Source organism: Mytilus galloprovincialis, chromosome 3 (genome assembly GCF_965363235.1).
Source record: "Mytilus galloprovincialis chromosome 3, xbMytGall1.hap1.1, whole genome shotgun sequence".
Taxonomy (NCBI): Eukaryota; Metazoa; Mollusca; class Bivalvia; order Mytilida; family Mytilidae; genus Mytilus; species Mytilus galloprovincialis.
Genome location: NC_134840.1, coordinates 109095661 through 109117186, shown reverse-complemented (window position 1 = coordinate 109117186; position 21526 = coordinate 109095661). Strand labels below are relative to the sequence as shown.

At 32.1% G+C, this 21526-nt stretch overlaps 1 long non-coding RNA gene and 7 other non-coding genes across 8 annotated transcripts; 4 read left to right on the top strand and 4 right to left on the bottom strand.

Moving 5' to 3' along the window:
• Positions 1-3344: 3344 nt before the first annotated feature.
• Trnai-uau (transfer RNA isoleucine (anticodon UAU)) lies at positions 3345-3454 on the bottom strand. The gene is made up of 2 exons: positions 3417-3454; positions 3345-3380 (listed from the first exon to the last, which is right to left on the bottom strand). It is a non-coding gene; the product is annotated as a tRNA-Ile (tRNA).
• Positions 3455-3844: 390 nt separating this feature from the next.
• Positions 3845-3934, top strand: Trnay-gua (transfer RNA tyrosine (anticodon GUA)). The gene is given in 2 exon segments: positions 3845-3881; positions 3899-3934. It is a non-coding gene; the product is annotated as a tRNA-Tyr (tRNA).
• Positions 3935-11260: 7326 nt separating this feature from the next.
• Positions 11261-11370, bottom strand: Trnai-uau (transfer RNA isoleucine (anticodon UAU)). The gene is made up of 2 exons: positions 11333-11370; positions 11261-11296 (listed from the first exon to the last, which is right to left on the bottom strand). It is a non-coding gene; the product is annotated as a tRNA-Ile (tRNA).
• A 391-nt stretch (positions 11371-11761) lies between these two features.
• Trnay-gua (transfer RNA tyrosine (anticodon GUA)) lies at positions 11762-11851 on the top strand. The gene is given in 2 exon segments: positions 11762-11798; positions 11816-11851. It is a non-coding gene; the product is annotated as a tRNA-Tyr (tRNA).
• A 786-nt stretch (positions 11852-12637) lies between these two features.
• Trnai-uau (transfer RNA isoleucine (anticodon UAU)) lies at positions 12638-12747 on the bottom strand. Its single transcript has 2 exons — positions 12710-12747; positions 12638-12673 (listed from the first exon to the last, which is right to left on the bottom strand). It is a non-coding gene; the product is annotated as a tRNA-Ile (tRNA).
• Positions 12748-15262: 2515 nt separating this feature from the next.
• On the bottom strand, positions 15263-18055 carry LOC143066703 (uncharacterized). Its single transcript, XR_012975752.1, has 2 exons — positions 17710-18055; positions 15263-15473 (listed from the first exon to the last, which is right to left on the bottom strand). It is a non-coding gene; the product is annotated as an uncharacterized LOC143066703 (long non-coding RNA).
• A 399-nt stretch (positions 18056-18454) lies between these two features.
• On the top strand, positions 18455-18544 carry Trnay-gua (transfer RNA tyrosine (anticodon GUA)). The gene is given in 2 exon segments: positions 18455-18491; positions 18509-18544. It is a non-coding gene; the product is annotated as a tRNA-Tyr (tRNA).
• A 1220-nt stretch (positions 18545-19764) lies between these two features.
• Positions 19765-19854, top strand: Trnay-gua (transfer RNA tyrosine (anticodon GUA)). The gene is given in 2 exon segments: positions 19765-19801; positions 19819-19854. It is a non-coding gene; the product is annotated as a tRNA-Tyr (tRNA).
• The last annotated feature ends 1672 nt before the right edge of the window (positions 19855-21526 follow it).

Here is a 21526-nt window from a genome sequence, read left to right as displayed (position 1 = left end):
TATATAAAAACAAAGGTGAAAGGAAATGTTTAAAAAATTATAGACCAATATCATTACTTCAAGTAGATTATAAAATTTTAGCAAAAATAATGGCTAATCATTTTAAAAAGGTTTTGAGTAGAATTATATCAATATTTCAAACATGTTGCATACCGGGTAGAGACATAGCTGATGCAATAGCTAGCATTAGAGATATTATTGATATAATTGAGTCTGAAGGTTTAGAAGGGTATATTGTAAAAATGGACCAGGAAAAAGCTTTTGATAAAGTGTCTCATACATATCTTATTTCTGTTCTTAAAAGATATGGTTTTGGTGAAAGATTTATTAAATGGATAGAAATATTTTATACAGATATAAAGAGTTCCATAAAATGTAATGGTTTTTTAACAAAATATTTTAAGATTAGCAATGGTATTCGTCAAGGGTGCCCTATAAGCGTTCTTTTGTATGTATTGTCAGCTGAACCTTTGCAATGTGCAATAAGTAAATGTATTGATATAAAGGGAGTAGTAATACCACATTTAAATATTATGTCACTTATTTATCAACATGCAGATGACACAACTTTGACTTTAGGTGATAAGAATTCTATTTGTAAAACTATGGTTGTATTTGATAGATATGGCAAAGCATCAGGATCAAAAGTAAACAAGTCAAAATCTGAGATATTGTGCATAGGTACTGCTAAAATTAGTCTCGCAGAGCAAGAACATATAGGGCTCAAATAATGTGAGGATTGTGTTCAGGTTTTAGGTGTATATGTAGGTAAAAATAAGAATATGTGTGATGAACTTAATTGGAAAGACAAGGTAAAGAAAATAAAAGCAATTACTAAGTTGTAGCAACAAAGACAGTTAACGCTTTTTGGAAGAGCAACTGTTGTTTCTACATTACTTATGTCTAGGCTTTGGTATACCATAGCTGTAACCTCGATACCTGAATGGGCTTTAGATGATATCAAAAAGTGTTGTTCAGATTTTTTATGGGGTCATGCATCGCATTTAGTAAAGTATAGATTTTTAGTGGGGAAAAAAAATGAGGGTGGAATAAATTATCCAGATATATATTTAAAATTATTATCATTCAGGTTGAAATTTATTAGTAGATATTTCAATGAGGAATGTACAGCTATGTGGAAAAATACCATGAAATATTTTTTAACAAAAATTCGTGGTATGAATATTGATAATTACTGTTTTTGTATAACACTTAATAAGGAAGATTGTAAATTACTTCCTAAATTTTATATTGAAATGATAGATGCTTGTCAATATGTTAAATCTTTCATAGATGTAGATATGAAATCTATGGATATTTTACAACAACCTCTGTTTTTAAATCCAGATATAAAAGTACAAGGAAAAATTGCCTTTTGGCAACATTTTATTGTAGCGGGTATAACTCAAATCAAAGACTTGTGTTTTGAATTTATTCCCGGTTTTTTGTCTGTTAATGCTGTCAAAGAAATGGTTTTAGATATGTATGATGACGTAAATGTTAAACAGTTACAATGTCAATATAGAAAATTAATTGAATGTATTCCAGAAGATTGGAAGAAATGTATTAAGCATGGTGTTTTTGATGCTAATAGAGATAAGTCACCATATTTTATTGTAACCTTTGGTGATAAGGTGAAAGATTTAATTAATTGCAAAACAAAAGATTTTTATGAGATTTTAATATCAAAAGTTTTTATCAAGCCAGATGTTGAGCAATTTTGGTTAGAAATTTTGAATGAACAAACTTTACCATTCTGTAATATGTGGAAATCGGTACACAACTACTGGAAGCCACCAGATTGTGTTCAATTAGATTTTAAACTAATGCACAATAGAATTTTTACAAATGTCAAACTAAAGAGAATTGGATTGATGGATACAAACATATGTGACAGTTGTCAATCTGATATTGAGGATTTGCTACATCTTTTTCTAGATTGTCAAATGTTAGTGTCTTTTCATGATTATATTACCAAATTGTTGGTTAAACTCATGGAACGATGTGAAACGGATGTGATTGTAAAACAAGGTTATAGGAAGCTGATTTTGTTAAGCATGTCAGGGAAATTCAAAAGCGTAAATGTTGTTTTTGTGAATTTTTTCTTATCGATTGTAAGACTGTGTATCATGAAAAAACGTCAGATTGTAAAACGTTCTACCTTAAATTTCAATCTCATAACTTTTTTCAAATATACAATGAAGAATTATGTTACATATTTCCATGCATATTGTAAAAGAACTAACAAAGAGAATGTGTTTGAGAAATATTTTATTGAACACAATTCAATTTTAACAGAGACTGATGACATTTTATTGTTTTACTTATAGACTTAAAATATAAACAAAAAACAAAAAACAAAAAACAAAAGACTTTTGTATATGGACTAATTGATACTCATGTGTTGTTTATGTAAATACTATGTATATAAATTGTCATAATATGCTGTATATTTCAAATGTTTTATGAATAAAGATTAAAAAAAAAGAGCGGGAGACTGTAGTGTAATAGAATCTAGGAATCTCTAGGTCGGTGGTTCGACTCCGCCTCACGGGATATATTTTTGTCACCTTCACTTTTTAGCCCCGGATTTGTTCTTTTCTTCAATGTCAGATTATATTCTCGGAAACTATTTGACTGAGTTTTTCTTTCTTGTTTGAATCATAATAATAAAGTAACAAACACATAAAAGCCACTATGAATGATATATTACAGGCGTAACATTGCAAAAATAACTTGTTAATACAATACCTTAAGGCAAATAGAGTGTGTGCACCAAGTCAATTCTTACATATACAGTCTTGCAACGACATAGCACATATGGTGAGAACAATCATCCGAATTTTATACATTCAAGTAGATAGACTGTAACGATACTAGAAGGGTATTATCGTCTCAGAAATTGGACCTGTCAAATCAATACGAGTCAGGGAAAAAGCTGAGGTCTTTTGCTAATGCCTGGTGATCAGTCTTCGTCAATCAGGAGAAAACTCACATATTTCAAATCATGCCAAGACATTACTGTCTTTCGAATGGACCTTTCAATTATTTTGTTTTTTCTATTTTTGAGTACCTATACACTGTTGACCATGCTGCTGGTTAGATAAAAAGAGTGGAAAACCGTCAATGTAAATTTACATCGAAACGATATGACTGTTAATTGATATGGAATCAAAACGACACGTGTACTCTGAAAGGCATACTCAAACTCACAAATAAAATCCGGGTATCTTCATATTTTTTGTCGATACACATTTCCTTGTCAAAGAGATTTTGATCGTAACAAGTTGACATGCGTAACAAGAAGGGATCAAACTTAATAAATTGAATGGTAAAAAACTAATTGCTCCGGGTGAGGATCGAACTCACAACCTCCGCATTCCTCATACTGTGCTATGCATAGTGAAGGTACTGTCTATAAGTTCGGCGCGCTAACCGATTGTGCAACCGGAGCAATGTTACAAGTGACATAAAACTTAAGCTTTGATACATCAGTTGATTTCTGGGTTAACGTCTGCATTAAAAATGATGTCGAAGAATCTTTTCATTTCACTGACTATGTTATTTTTTACATTTACTTTATTGATTGGATCAATATATAGTTTGGACGCTTCTGTTATGTTATGTAAAATGTAATCCGAATAATTATAATATTAAATATAGAGAACGCTGACTTTTCCGTTCATCGTGATTGAGATTTTGTCATGTCCTAATTATGAATATTGAATAAGGTTCATGAAAACATTTATTTAAAATAGGCCACATTTTTAACATCATATGACCAACTTCCGCAGAACTTGATTCTTTACAATAAATACACAAATTTACTGGCAATAGACATCAGCCCTTGATAGCTCAGTTGGTAGAGCGGGAGACTGTAGTGTAATAGAATCTAGGAATCTCTAGGTCGGTGGTTCGACTCCGCCTCACGGGATATATTTTTGTCACCTTCACTTTTTAGCCCCGGATTTGTTCTTTTCTTCAATGTCAGATTATATTCTCGGAAACTATTTGACTGAGTTTTTCTTTCTTGTTTGAATCATAATAATAAAGTAACAAACACATAAAATCCACTATGAATGATATATTACAGGCGTAACATTGCAAAAATAACTTGTTAATATAATAGCTTAAGGCAAATAGAGTGTGTGCACCAAGTCAATTCTTAGATATACAGTCTTGCAACGAAATAGCACATATGGTGAGAACAATCATCAGAATTTTATACATTCAAGTAGATAGACTGTACCGATACTAGAAAGGTTATCATCGTCTCAGATATTGAACCTGTCAAATCAAAGAAGCTGAGGTATTTTGCTAATGGCTGGTGATCAGTCTTCGTCAATCGGAAGAAAACTTACATATTTCAAATCATGCCAAGACATTGCTGTCTTTCGAATGGACCTTTCAATTATTTTTTTTTTCTATATTTGAGTACCTTTACACTGTTGACCATGCTGCTGGTTAGATAAAAAGAGTGGAAAACCGTCAATGTAAATTTACATCGAAACGATATGGCTGTTAATTGATATGCAATCAAAACGACACGTGTACTCTGAAAGGCATACTCAAACTCACAAATAAAATCCGGGTATCTTCATATTTTTTGTCGATACACATTTCCTTGTCAAAGAGATTTTGATCGTAACAAGTTGACATGCGTAACAAGAAGGGATCAAACTTAATAAATTGAATGGTAAAAAACTAATTGCTCCGGGTGAGGATCGAACTCACAACCTCCGCATTCCTCATACTGTGCTATGCACAGTGAAGGTACTGTCTATAAGTACGGCGCGCTTTTTTTTTTATCTTTATTCAATAAAACATATAAAATCACAATTCACATTGATAATAAAAGAATAAAATATTCAATAGAGTATCACAGTATTTCTAACGTCATTAAAAGTTAAATATCAAAACACCATCTATTTCAATGATTTTACAATTATTCTTTCGAAAGTTCCTTTCAAAAGTGTTCATCTTGTTAACCATCTTAGAATATACATGAAAAAAAGAAATATAATGTTTCAGTGTATACCTGAAAAATCTCGTAAGATCTATTTTCTTGACATCATTTTTGATCATTTGTCTCCTTTTGAAAACACATAGTCTTGCAACAGAAAGAACAAAATTAACAAAATATGTATTTACATCAGTATAAGTACTTGTCATACCAAGCAAAAACATCTGTCTATATCCTTGATTTACCAAGACATCAATTTTACATTTCTCTAGAAGCTCACATAAAAAACTAAACATATAGCTATGAAAAACATCTAGATCATGACATTTCAAAAATAAGTGAAACAAATCTTCTACTTCAGATTTACAACTATCACAAATGTCTGAGTCAGAAAGTTTTATTCTTTTTAGTTTTAAATTTGTAAATATTCTATTGTGAACAATTTTAAAATCTAATTGCACACAGTCTGGCGATTTCCAATAACAATGAACACTTGTCCATACGAACTTAAAAGGAACATATTGGACATTAAAACTTTTTAACCAATATTGATGAGCATCAGGTTCAATATAACATTTATCTACTAATATACCATAAAAATCTTTTGTTTTACAACATACAAAATCTTTTGTTTTGTTATTATAATTTACAATAAACAATGGAACCTCATCACAGTTAACTGGTTTTGTTTCATTTAATATCACCTTTTTCCATTCATTTGGAATACATTCTAGCAAACTATTATGTTGCTGTCTTAGTTTATTACAATCTACATTGTCATCAACATTTTCAATCATTTCATAAATAGCATTAACAGGTAAAAAACCTGGAACCACTTCATATGCTACATGTTTCAATTTGGTAATTCCAGCTAATAAAAACTGTTTCCAAAGTATGCATTTACCATTCACCTTGATGGATTCATTCAAAAAAATTGGTTGATTAAAAATATCAACCAATTGTATATCAATATCAACATAAGGTTTAAAATATTGCCATGCATCAATGATTTCCCTATAAAACACAGGTATGTTTGTACAGTCTTTCTTTTGTAGCAATAAAAATAAACAATGTACACCTAGATTTGTATTGTGTATCTTGTTCAAAAAATATGTCATAGTGTATTTCCATATAGCATGAAAATCCTTATCTAAAAATCTTGTCAAAAATTTTAATCTAAATGCTAATAGTTTTAAATAAATATCAGGGTATTTTAACCCTCCATCAGTTTTGGCTCCTATTATCGTTCTATATTTGATCAAATGCGATCCATTATTCCATAAAAAATCTAAACATATCTTCTTGATTGACTGTAAAGCCCAATCAGGAATGGAACACACTGCTATTGTGTACCATAACCTAGACATCAATAGTGAGGATATCACAGTAGCTCTACCAGATAATGTCAATCGTCTCTGCTTCCATAAATTAACTAACATTTTAATTTTACTAATTTTATCTTTCCAATTAAGATCATCACAAAATAATTTATTTTTGCCTACATACACACCTAATATCTGTATACAATCTACAGAATATTTCAACCCTATTTGCTGTATTTCTGATACATTAATTTTTGCTTTACCAATACACATAATCTCCGATTTTGACATATTTATCTTTGAACCTGATGCTTTTCCATAAATTTCAAAAATATTCAATGTTTCATTGATAGACTCTTTATTACATAATGTGAGAGTAGTGTCATCAGCATGTTGAAAAATAACAGCTTTTTCATCACAATTAGGTATATTAATACCTTCAATGTTTAAATTATTTCTAATTGCACACTGCAAAGGTTCGGCAGAAAGCACGTACAAAAGAGCACTAATGGGACACCCCTGTCTAATCCCATTTTTAATTTTAAAATATTTTGTAAGAAACCCATTACTTTTAACAGAACTTTGAATGTCTGTATAAAAAATCCCTACCCAATTTACAAATCTATCACCAAATCCATACTTTTTAAGAACCTCCCTTAAATAAGTATGCCCAACTTTATCGAATGCTTTCTCCTGATCCATTTTAAGTAAATAACCCTCCAATTCTTCACTTTCTATAAGGTCAAGTACATCTCTTATATTAGCAATAGTATCAGCAATATCTCTACCAGGTATACAACAAGACTGACATTTTGATACAATTTTACATAAAACTTGTTTAAATCTATTAGCCATCACTTTGGCTAATATTTTATAATCTACCTGAAGGAGTGAAATAGGTCAATAATTTTTCAAAAATCTTTTATCTCCTTTTTTCTTAAATATTAAACTAATAATTCCACATCTCATAGACCGAGAAAGCTTTGAATATTTTTCAATTTCTTCAAACAATTTCAATAGAATGTCTTTCAGTGAACTAAAAAAAGTACAATAGAATTCAACTGTAAGACCATCAGAGCCAGGACTTTTATTTCTAGCCATTTTCTGTAATGCAAATTCAATTTCTTTTACTGTTATATCATTATCACATAGATCTACATCCTCCTGATTTATTTTAGTATTTACATTTTTTAAAAATTCTTTCATAACCTCATCATCTGTTTTAACAGAAGAATACAATTTATTATAAAAATCATACTGTGTATCTAAGATACCTTCAGTATTAGTAACACTCTCATTGTTTTCATTCAATAGTTCCTTAATGCAATGTGACTCTTGCTTTTGCTTTTCCATTTGTAAAAAATATTTAGTGCATTTATCACTCTCAGTAGCCCAAAAAGCCTTAGAACGCAGGATTTCTCCTTTACATTTTTGTTCTTCATACACTGACAAATCTAATTTTAAATTTTCATACTGAGCCACATCTATAACTTCTCCTAGAGCAATTCTCTCTGATATTCTTTTCAACTTATTTTGCAGTAAAAAATATTCTGCATTCTTTTCTTTTTGAATTCTTTTTCCAAATACTTGACTAAATTTCTTGATTTTATATTTCAAATTATCCCACCAAATGAGAAACTCTGAATTAAAAAGTGTGCTTTGTTTTTCTTCCTCAATGATATTTCTAATTTTTGAAATATATTCTTCATTTTTCAAAAATGTATTGTTTAAAATCCATAAACCTGGACCTCTTTCAATTTTTTCAAAATTCATTTTCATTTCAACAAAACAGTGATCACTAATTGTAGTATCAAAATGATATACACTCTGTACAAAGAATGTCAAATTCCTGTTCAATAAAAAAATAATCTATTCTTGATTGTTTGAGTTCACCATTGTAAACCATTTTTCTTGAAAATACAAGTTTATCTGGATTTCTAAATCTCCATATATCGTATACATTATGATTAAGCATAATATCATTTAACTTTTTGACCGATACATCATTTTTATGCACAGTTCTACTACACCTGTCTTTGCCAGACAATGATGTATTCCAGTCACCAGCAATAATGGTATTTTCAAATAATTTCATATAATCATTTAAAAAATCAAAAAAATCCGCCTTTTCATTTACAATATTAGGCGCATAGACATTCATTATATTATAAATACTATCATCATATTCAAACTGTAAATGTAAAAATCTACCATTGTTATCTTTATATATTTGTTTAACATTTGCACACAAGTTTGACTTCACTAATATGGCAACACCTTGCCTATTATTTGTCCCATCACTGTGATAAATATCACCATTATATAAATGTTTAACATTTTGTACAAGTTGGTCATCCCAAAACGTTTCTTGAAATAACATAAAATCAACATTTTTTTCAGACATAATAGACAAATACTTTTTAAATTTGTCTATATTTCTAATACCATTACAGTTGTGACTTACAAGTAGAACCATCATTGTAAGTAAAAAAATACATGTTTTATGATAATCCATTATTAACATTTTTTTCTTTCATAGGGCGTCGATCTTACTCTCATTTTAGCACTATTCACATTAGGAGTATGCTTAGTTTTATTCCTTCTCTTTACTGATGACTTTTGGGATTGTGTCTGAGAAAGCCCATCGCCCCCCTCAGACACATCCATTAAAACTTCTATCTCGTGATCTTGTCCATCAGTACCTGAGGCACCAACAGGCGAGATATTATCTAAATCTCCGATTCCAGTTCTGGTGACATCACCACCAGAAGAGGAATCAGCAACATTATGTTCATGTATAATAACTTCAGTTTGAATCTGAGTAGAATCATGCTTGTTTTGATTTTCATGTACAATAGTTTGTTTAACAATTTTATCATTTTGTTCATTTGTAACTGTCATATTATCAGAAGTATCTTGACTGTTTTCTTTCTTTTCATCATCTCTTTCATCTACCACTATGTCTTCATCCGAGTCCGCAGCCTTCGAAACATCACCATTCACCACTTTACCATTTAACAATTTACCGTTTACCACTTCACCATTCACCAATTTACCATTCACCGCTTTACCATTTACCACTTTACTATTTACCACTTTACCATTTACCACTTCACCATTCACCACTTTACCATTTACCACTTTACCATTAACCACTTCATCATTCACAACTTCACCATTCTCAATTCCTCCATTCACTACTTCACCATTCACCACGTCACTATTCGCTTTGTCATCATTCACTGCGTCACCATCCACCACGTCACCATTCACCACGTTATCATCCTCTTCACAAGTGTTTTCTTCTAAGTTTAAAATGTCAGTATCACCATCTTTATTGTTTTCACTCATCATCTGATCTTTGTCATCTCCATTAACCTCGACGATTTCATCATCCTCATTACTAGTATGGTCGTTGTTATCTGCTTCCACAGTTTTAATTTTAGCCTGCTTCACATTTTCATCGACATTTTCTGATTTTCTTTTTTTCCGCTCAACATTTTTCTTCTTTTTACCCACATTCATATCTCTTTCTTTATCAGTCCCATTTTCATTAGTGTCTGTCGTTTCTTTCGTCAAATCTCTATCCGTGTTGTCAGTGCCGCATTTGCAGAGATTGAAGGCTAACTTACATCCTTCACAAGCACAAACGCACGGTTCTTTTCTACAATATGGACAAATTTTGTCAATTTTTCCACACCAACATTTCGAAGGCAGACTCCGACAAGTTTCACATTTGGGCGCCTTGCATTCCCTCATTTTGTGACCTTGTTCGTCACACCCATCACACACTAACTGTGGACATTTTCTGTATTTGTGATAAGGCGATCCACACTTATTACAAAGTGACTTTTGTTTATCATGCATCACTCTAAAGTATCTATCTCCGCTAACAGTTTTGAATTTCATACTCCAAAGTAAAGATACAAGCGTAAGTGGAAATTTTACATGCACATACCTCGTACCATCGGCTACTTGTGTTTTAGGATGAACATGCCTGAAAACACTCGATTTAATCTCACAATTTCTAATTTCTAGAGCGTCAATGATATCTTGATCTTCAATATAAGCAGGTAAGTAAATAAATGACACAACTACAATTTGATTAAATTGCAATGTACATTCAAAATTTTCATTATCAATCTTAAGTCCATTTGTCAGTTGCCAAGCACTCTCTTCCGAATCTGTTGTTATTTCATAACCATTATTGTTATCAACTGGAACAACAGCTAAAACTGTGTTCTCTCCACATATCTTTTCCACTGTCTCTATCACAGTTTCAGCATTAAAAGATGTGTTTGGTATGTCATGTACATGAAGAGTACATTCTTTCTTATAATGTCTATCGAGTCTATGAACATATCGTAGCGACTTTTTTTGTCCTCCTGATACATCTTTTGTCCTTTCTGAACTCTGTTTTAATTTATTATTCTGCATTATCACTATAGGTGTTTATCAGAACGCACCCTTTACAACTGATTGGTTATAGGTTAAACCCTAATGTCAAAGTCAGGCGCACCGAAACACCCCCATTATCCTGCACAACAAAAGCAGGAATAAGGGGTTAAAAAGTCTGTATTTCAACTAATTCCTTATATTTTACACATCAATGTCACAAAATAAAGATATTGTACAAGTTTTTCATCAACAATTTGGCTTTTAACTCACCAAAATAGAAAAAATTCCCGGACCTCACAATGTAAACATCCTATTGATTAGTGCGTTCGAAAATCTCCCCCAGGAGTGGAAAACCGTCAATGTAAATTTACATCGAAACGATATGACTGTTAATTGATATGCAATCAAAACGACACGTGTACTCTGAAAGGCATACTCAAACTCACAAATAAAATCCGGGTATCTTCATATTTTTTGTCGATACCCATTTCCTTGTCAAAGAGATTTTGATCGTAACAAGTTGACATGCGTAACAAGAAGGGATCAAATTTAATAAATTGAATGGTAAAAAACTAATTGCTCCGGGTGAGGATCGAACTCACAACCTCCGCATTCCTCATACTGTGCTATGCACAGTGAAGGTACTGTCTATAAGTACGGCGCGCTAACCGATTGTGCCACCGGAGCAATGTTACAAAGTGACATAAAACTTAAGCTTTTATACATCAGTTGATTTCTGGGTTAACGTCTGCATTAAAAATGATGTCGAAGAATCTTTTCATTTCACTTACTATGTTATTTTTTACATTTACTTTATTGATTGGATCAATATATAGTTTTGACGCTTCTGTTTTGTTATGTAAAATGTAATCCGAATAATTATAATATTAAATATAGAGAAAGCTGACTTTTCCGTTCATCGTGATTGAGATTTTGTCATGTCCTAATTATGAATATTGAATAAGGTTCATGAAAACATTTATTTAAAATAGGCCACATTTTTAACATCATATGACCAACTTCCGCAGAACTTGATTCTTTACAATAAATACACAAATTTACTGGCAATAGACATCAGCCCGTGATAGCTCAGTTGGTAGAGCGGGAGACTGTAGTGTAATAGAATCTAGGAATCTCTAGGTCGGTGGTTCGACTCCGCCTCACGGGATATGTTTTTGTCACCTTCACTTTTTAGCCCCGGATTTGTTATTTTCTTCAATGTCAGATTATATTCTCGGAAACTATTTGACTGAGTTTTTCTTTCTTGTTTGAATCATAATAATAAAGTAACAAACACATAAAATCCACTATGAATGATATATTACAGGCGTAACATTGCAAAAATAACTTGTTAATATAATAGCTTAAGGCAAATAGAGTGTGTGCACCAAGTCAATTCTTAGATATACAGTCTTACAACGAAATAGCACATATGGTGAGAACAATCATCAGAATTTTATACATTCAAGTAGATAGACTGTACCGATACTAGAAAGGTTATTATCGTCTCAGAAATTGAACCTGTCAAATCAATACGAGTCAGGGAAGAAGCTGAGGTCTTTTGCTAATGCCTGGTGATCAGTCTTCGTCAATCGGAAGAAAACTTACATATTTCAAATCATGCCAAGACATTAGTGTCTTTCGAATGGACCTTTCAATTATTTTTTTTCTATATTTGAGTACCTATACACTGTTGACCATGCTGCTGGTTAGATAAAAAGAGTGGAAAACCGTCAATGTAAATTTACATCGAAACGATATGACTGTTAATTGATATGCAATCAAAACGACACGTGTACTCTGAAAGGCATACTCAAACTCACAAATAAAATCCGGGTATCTTCATATTTTTTGTCGATACACATTTCCTTGTCAAAGAGATTTTGATCGTAACAAGTTGACATGCGTAACAAGAAGGGATCAAACTTAATAAATTGAATGGTAAAAAACTAATTGCTCCGGGTGAGGATCGAACTCACAACCTCCGCATTCCTCATACTGTGCTATGCACAGTGAAGGTACTGTCTATAAGTACGGCACGCTAACCGATTGTGCCACCGGAGCAATGTTACAAAGTGACATAAAACTTAAGCTTTTATACATCAGTTGATTTCTGGGTTAACGTCTGCATTAAAATGATGTCGAAGAATCTTTTCATTTCACTTACTATGTTATTTTTTACATTTACTTTATTGATTGGATCAATATATAGTTTGGACGCTTCTGTTTTGTTATGTAAAATGTAATCCGTATAATTATAATATTAAATATAGACAGTGGGAAAGCCAGTGACATTGAAGAGCTACTTCCGGTGGTCACGCGGGAAAGGGGAGATAAAAAATTTTGAGGTGGCGCTGTAACCAGCGTGTAAACAAAAACATAGCCTGTGCTTCAGACATCAAATTTATTAAAACAACTAAACATCCATCAGTATTTGAGGTTAATTTTTCATTAGAATAGATTTTGTCACACGACTGCCAAAATAGGTATTAAGATAAGTGCTGCGTTACTGAAATATGATAAATCAAAAGACGTCCTCCGTAGATTTCCAAAAAACCGCGGGTAATCCCCCTGTTTGCTAGGAACTGACACAAATGCATCCTAAAGCTTTTCATTGGTCGAGATATAAATAAATGTGACCCAGAAACATATGGGCACATGACTATGTATAGGATTCCCCGTCACTCTGAGTCTTGTTTACATAATAAATACTTCAACCGGAGGTCAAAATTCAACACTTTTCTAACGTTTTTGGAGTTATTTCGGCGTTAAATTAAGCAAATTATGTCATATTTCACAGTTTTTAACCACGAAACTGATTGAGACAATGAAGGGTGATGATGTTTCCAGGATTTTAAATATATTTTACTTAAAAATGATGATGGGTTGAAGGCTTTACACCGTCATTTGTTGATGTTTTTCATGTTGCTCAGACTGCTCAAACTCCTCGTAGTATTAAATTTTCTGTAGTTATTTAATTATGCTGCAGTGTGTAACAGATGTATGTAGTACATTGAAACTAGGTTAATCTATGAACGAATTTGTCCATATAAATGACTTCAGTTGTCTGGAAGAACCCCCCTTTTTTTCCCCAACTTTTCAAAAATTTCAGCTGAAGGGGTAAGTCAAAAGTTATTGTCTGGATAAAAATCCTACGCATGTGCAAAGTGTAAGCACTCAGTTAATCTTTGTTTTAAGCCATTTTTTGTAGGGTAATGGTTAGTCATTCTTTGATTCAGTAAATATTAATCTGAAATCAACTTGTCAATTAAAGAAAGAACCGATCAACAAATATTAATCTGATGCATCTATAATTTTCACTTGATTTTAAGTATTCGTTCTTGTTGTTTATATAAAAAAAAAACTAAGCAAGTTGGAAGTTGACACTCACACATGTTTATAACTTGATGTCTGTCCTGTCCTTATCATGCATATCAAGCAACATGGTGTACACTAACCATTCATGTTCGAGTGTGTTTTTTGCCGTGGGGCATGTTTAACTCTTGAGAACTTGAGATTAACATTCAATAGGAATGCACAATGCCTAGTACATCCAATTCTTAATACATGTCAGAGCTATATGACCATTTAAAGCATTAACAAAATGCTGTATCACTTCTAAGGTCTACTTTGAAATTTGCATATGAAAGTCTCACTCTGATTTTGGGGATCCTGTTTTGTTGCATTGATATTAATGCTTGACCCACATTTTTATTTTACACCAATCTACAAGAAAACAAAGCTTGGACACAGGATCCATAGTCTAATCAGAATCATACCATTCCTATATCTGTGTGCTGATTTTTATGCAATATAATACTTTTTCACACATTTTTCTCCATTCTTAAAAAGCACACAATTGCAATAATTTGCAAAATCATGTGATAACATATAGGAAAAGAGCACCAGGACATCTCATTCCTAATACTACACAAGGAGCAGGATCTACTTACTCTTCCAGAACACCTGATATCAATTGTATGTTGTGGGTTCAAGTTGCTCAGTTTTCTTTTTTCTAATTTGAATATTAGTTTAGACTTTTCATCAAAAAAGTATGAAAAAAAGAGAGATTACTGAAAATGATTTATTTAGCTGCAGGGGTTACCACACTTCAAAAAAAACAGTGAAAAGTCGTCATGATAGGCCATTTGAGAGACTTCAAGGATACCTCATTATGTCTAGGAGAACTGAACGATTTTAAAACCTTTCTATTTCAGTCCTTCACACCTATAATCAATCATTAAAGACCATCAAGTTTACTTTTTATATCTTTGATTTTTTTTATGTCTCAAATACTACAGTACATACATGTATATGCTTGATATCAGTGACGAATCCAGAACTTTTTCTAGGGGGCTGCTGACTGACTTAAGAGGGGCCCGCTCCAGTGATTTCCTATTTAATCAACCACAAAGGGGACCCCTATGAATATGCTAGCTTTGCATCTATGAATCTCAGGTTTTTCAATGACAATAAGTTTTATTGTATTGCAACAGCATTATTGTCTCATGTACATTTACCCCACGTTATCAATATAAAATGGTTAAGTGTTTCACATTGTATATCTAAAAATATAAAAATGTTTAGAAATAAACGTTTATTAAATGATAAATAAATACAGTTATAAAAATAATGTTAAAATGAAACATACGTATAAAATATTTTAAATAATTTAAGAGTATTATTGTTAAAAAGTCCAAGTTAAAAGTAAAATCAAGTCAAATAGTCCTCTGTCCCATACATGTAAATCCTCAAAATAGAAATCCTGCTCTTCTTATTCCTATTGTTATCTGAAAATATATAATATATGCAAATGATATTATCAAATGAAAATAATTTCGAACTTTTCTACAGTTGTTATATGAAATTATAACATATTTTAATTGTCTACAAATTTCTATGTGGTCCAAGAATGAGAAGGTTCACATTTAAATTGGAATTGAATGCTTTTTATTTGAATTTTACTAATGGAAAACTAATCAGATGTGAATAATTGCCAATGAGACAACTATCCCAAAATACTCATTTGGAGTGGATATATAGGCATTTTTTTGCTACATGAAAGCCTTTAAACATGAGAAAATCTCATAATGTATATACTATGATTGTTTTCAGATGTGTGTATCATTTCATTTAAATTGAAATCTTTCTTATTTTAATCTTAAATAATCAAAAGGAGGTTTATATGATTCAACAAAAATTAAGAAATTATTTTAGACTTTTGATGTAAATAATTGATATATTTTTACTGACTTTATATTATATGTCAAAGAAGGAGGTGGGGGATGTTGCAGGGGTCCTGATCCCAAAATCCCGGGCTAAAAACATGATCTTCTGAGGTCCCAAATTTAAAAAAAAAAATCATGAAAGAAAATCCTGAGCTTAAAAACACCCAATCCAAACGTCCCGAAAAAGTCCTGCCCTCCATCAAGAAAAGTTAATAATCATATACAGCAACACAAATTTTCTATTTATTTATACATTTACTTCAATATCTTAAATCCATCAACATAATAACATATCAATCTTTTTAATAGGTATATTAAATAATGTGTAAATAAAGTATTACTTAATATGCAACATTAAATTATCTTACATGTATCTGTTATTTAAAAGGTAACTTTTCATTCAATCATTCATATCTTAAATTCTTCATACCAGTAATAGATATTAAATGTATCCACCACCAATAAAACCTGGCCACAACACCTAGCCAATACTGAATGTGGCAATAAAATTCAACAATAAATCACATAATTTTTTTTTTTTTTTTTGCATGGAAGGAGGGACAGAATTTATACTGTCCTACTGGTTAATATTTCATATACCTGAAATCTTTAAAAGATATTTTACATAAATATAGGAAGATGTGGTGTTGGTGCCAATTAGACAACTCTCCATCCAAATAACAAATTATAAAAGTAAACCAATATAGGTCAATGTACGGCCTTCAACACGGAGCCTTGGCTCACACCTAACAACAAGCTAAAAAGGGCCCTAAAATTACAACTGTAAAACCATTCAAATGGGAAATGCCTATATGCACTATTCAGCAAAAATAATAGTTCTGTTGTTCAGATAAACAAGGGTCTGGATGGGGTGTTTTCCATTACTTTATCATTTATTCTTTACGCTCATTTGTCTCTATTTTTTTTATACTTTTTGTCCATCATTTCTCTTTTCTCAATATATAAATTAGCACATCAATAGTTCAAATAATATTATGACGTCTGGCTAGGATGTTTTATAATTTTTTTCTGGGATGCGTAGGAAGGCGTCCTAAAAAATAAAATAGCCTTGTCAGACATCATATTATTTTGACCAGCATGTCATTTGCTCTATTCCTTATTAGTCAATTTTCTCTATTCTTTGTTCCTTTAGTCATATAGTTCTCCAATTTTTTTTTATACTTTTAGCCATAGTTCCCAGTGGCATATCCAGGGATAGGGTTCCGGGATTGGAATCTCCCCTTTTTATGGACAATCAATGCATTTGAAAGGGGACATTTAGTTGGAACCCCCCTTTATCCTGGGTAGGGAACCCCTTTTCAAAATGGCTGTATCCAGCCCTGGTTCCCTATTTTGTGAACCCTCACCCTGTACTATCTGTAAGAAATGATGGATAGAGGTTTAGGATAAAATTAAACTATACTAATGTAGTTGTTATATTTTTCCTATAATTTTATTTTGTTTGTTTTTGTTTTTGTCACACACTTTTTGGGTTCAAAAATAATATTATAAAACCATTTAATTAACCTTTATACTATTCGAGACAACCAAACAAATCAGCACAAATGCTTAACACAACCGTAATAATTTAATTAGAATTATAAAGCTAACATTGACATGCCAAAATTCAAGTTTTAATCAAAATTATTGAAGTCTCGGGCTGAAAAAGAGGCGTTTATTTCGTGTGGTCTGGGGGAATTTAATGGATTTCAGCATCCTAAAAGAGGCAAACATATAGCCATAACCCGATCTGATCAATGAATTATGTTATGGATAATGTTGATATCTTTCTACTAACCATTAAAAGTAATAATAGTAGGATTTCGTGAGCTCAGAAACCTTAATCTGTTGAAAAATGGCGTCGATTTATGTGCTTCCTTTTCGCAGCCTCAGTTACAATTTTACAAGGAGTGATGGGTATTTATGCAAATATTTAGGGACTCCTATCATCATAGATACTATTTTTGGTCATTTTATATTTAAATAGCCAATAGGATGCGAATGTGTCAGTTATTTTCAGAAGCGGAAAACACCCGCCATATTTTTATCTTCCAAAATAACAACGTGTCTTGCCAGTTTCAGATGTTTGTTTCTTGTAAAATAAAATCTCCTAAGAAGAAAATATAGCATAGTCACCTGTAAAACTTACCTATATAAATAATTAATGATGAAATGACACAAGTTTAATTGTCTTTAATAGTAAATTTCTTGAAAAATCACACGTACACGATGTAAACAAATTACCGAGATGGCGCGATACTGTCGCCGTCTATGTAAAAATCGCGATTGTCGCCCCTGATTTTTTGGCCGTTACGTCATATGGAAGGAGGCGCAGAACTGATCTGTGGCTTTCCCACTGTAGAGAAAGCTGACTTTTCCGTTCATCGTGATTGAGATTTTGTCATGTCCTAATTATGAATATTGAATAAGGTTCATGAAAACATTTATTTAAAATAGGCCACATTTTTAACATCATATGACCAACTTCCGCAGAACTTGATTCTTAACAAAAAATACACAAATTTACTGGCAATAGACATCAGCCCGTGATAGCTCAGTTGGTAGAGCGGGAGACTGTAGTGTAATAGAATCTAGGAATCTCTAGGTCGGTGGTTCGACTCCGCCTCACGGGATATATTTTTGTCACCTTCACTTTTTAGCCCCGGATTTGTTCTTTTCTTCAATGTCAGATTATATTCTCGGAAACTATTTGACTGAGTTTTTCTTTCTTGTTTGAATCATAATAATAAAGTAACAAACACATAAAATCCACTATGAATGATATATTACAGGCGTAACATTGCAAAAATAACTTGTTAATATAATAGCTTAAGGCAAATAGAGTGTGTGCACCAAGTCAATTCTTAGATATACAGTCTTGCAACGAAATAGCACATATGGTGAGAACAATCATCAGAATTTTATACATTCAAGTAGATAGACTGTACCGATACTAGAAAGGTTATTATCGTCTCAGAAATTGAACCTGTCAAATCAATACGAGTCAGGGAAGAAGCTGAGGTCTTTTGCTAATGCCTGGTGATCAGTCTTCGTCAATCGGAAGAAAACTTACATATTTCAAATCATGCCAAGACATTACTGTCTTTCGAATGGACCTTTCAATTAATTTTTTTTCTATATTTGAGTACCTATACACTGTTGACCATGCTGCTGGTTAGATAAAAAGAGTGGAAAACCGTCAATGTAAATTTACATCGAAACGATATGACTGTTAATTGATATGCAGTCAAAACGACACGTGTACTCTGAAAGGCATACTCAAACTCACAAATAAAATCCGAGTATCTTCATATTTTTTGTCGATACACATTTCCTTGTCAAAGAGATTTTGATCGTAACAAGTTGACATGCGTAACAAGAAGATATCAAACTTAATAAATTGAATGGTAAAAAACTAATTGCTCCGGGTGAGGATCGAACTCACAACCTCCGCATTCCGCAATGTTACAAAGTGACATAAAACTTAAGCTTTTATACATCAGTTGATTTCTGGGTTAACGTCTGCATTAAAAATGATGTCGAAGAATCTTTTCATTTCACTTACTATGTTATTTTAAATATTTACTTTATTGATTGGATCAATATAATAGTTTTGACGCTTCTGTTTTGTTATGTAAAATGTAATCCGAATAATTATAATATTAAATATAGAGAAAGCTAACTTTTCCGTTCATCGTGATTGAGATTTTGTCATGTCCTAATTATGAATATTGAATAAGGTTCATGAAAACATTTATTTAAAATAGGCCACATTTTTAACATCATATGACCAACTTCCGCAGAACTTGATTCTTTACAATAAATACACAAATTTACTGGCAATAGACATCAGCCCGTGATAGCTCAGTTGGTAGAGCGGGAGACTGTAGTGTAATAGAATCTAGGAATCTCTAGGTCGGTGGTTCGACTCCGCCTCACGGGATATATTTTTGTCACCTTCACTTTTTAGCCCCGGATTTGTTCTTTTCTTCAATGTCAGATTATATTCTCGGAAACTATTTGACTGAGTTTTTCTTTTTTGTTTGAATCATAATAATAAAGTAACAAACACATAAAATCCACTATGAATAATATATTACAGGCGTAACATTGCAAAAATAACTTGTTAATATAATAGCTTAAGGCAAATAGAGTGTGTGCACCAAGTCAATTCTTAGATATACAGTCTTGCAACGAAATAGCACATATGGTGAGAACAATCATCAGAATTTTATACATTCAAGTAGATAGACTGTACCGATACTAGAAAGGTTATCATCGTCTCAGATATTGAACCTGTCAAATCAATACGAGTCAGGGAAGAAGCTGAGGTCTTTTGCTAATGCCTGGTGATCAGTCTTCGTCAATCGGAAGAAAACTTACATATTTCAAGTCATGCCAAGACATTACTGTCTTTCGAATGGACCTTTCAATTATTTTTTTTTTCTATATTTGAGTACCTATACACTGTTGACCATGCTGCTGGTTAGATAAAAAGAGTGGAAAACCGTCAATGTAAATTTACATCGAAACGATATGACTGTTAATTGATATGCAATCAAAACGACACGTGTACTCTGAAAGGCATACTCAAACTCACAAATAAAATCCGGGTATCTTCATATTTTTTGTCGATACACATTTCCTTGTCAAAGAGATTTTGATCGTAACAAGTTGACATGCGTAACAAGAAGATATCAAACTTAATAAATTGAATGGTAAAAAACTAATTGCTCCGGGTGAGGATCGAACTCACAACCTCCGCATTCCGCAATGTTACAAAGTGACATAAAACTTAAGCTTTTATACATCAGTTGATTTCTGGGTTAACGTCTGCATTAAAAATGATGTCGAAGAATCTTTTCATTTCACTTACTATGTTATTTTTTTACATTTACTTTATTGATTGGATCAATATATAGTTTTGACGCTTCTGTTTTGTTATGTAAAATGTAATCCGAATAATTATAATATTAAATATAGAGAAAGCTGACTTTTCCGTTCATCGTGATTGAGATTTTGTCATGTCCTAATTATGAATATTGAATAAGGTTCATGAAAACATTTATTTAAAATAGGCCACATTTTTAACATCATATGACCAACTTCCGCAGAACTTGATTCTTTACAATAAATACACAAATTTACTGGCAATAGACATCAGCCCGTGATAGCTCAGTTGGTAGAGCGGGAGACTGTAGGAAGTCGAACGCACCTTTGAGTGGCAAGGACGTTAATTTTGTCAACGAAAACTTTCCCAAATATATGTTGAAAACTTGGATTACCAGTATTCTTTTTCATGTAGAGGCAGAGTAACTTACTAGTTTAAAGTAAGTGTTGTTTCGTTGTTTGATAATTCGCTTGTCCTGTTTCACAAAGACACCTTTTTAAAGATATGTGTTGTCGACCTAGATATTGACCTGAACCAGCCCAATTACAGTAGATATGGATAAATTACCTGCTTATTTGGTAAAATCGATAGACAATGCATGTAGTTTGTTTAATAACATCACATTTACAATACATGGCGATGAAAATAAAGCGAGGATTTCTATAATGTTTGGACAAAGTGAGGATAAAAACAATAAACGTCAATCTCAATCTATGGAACGCAG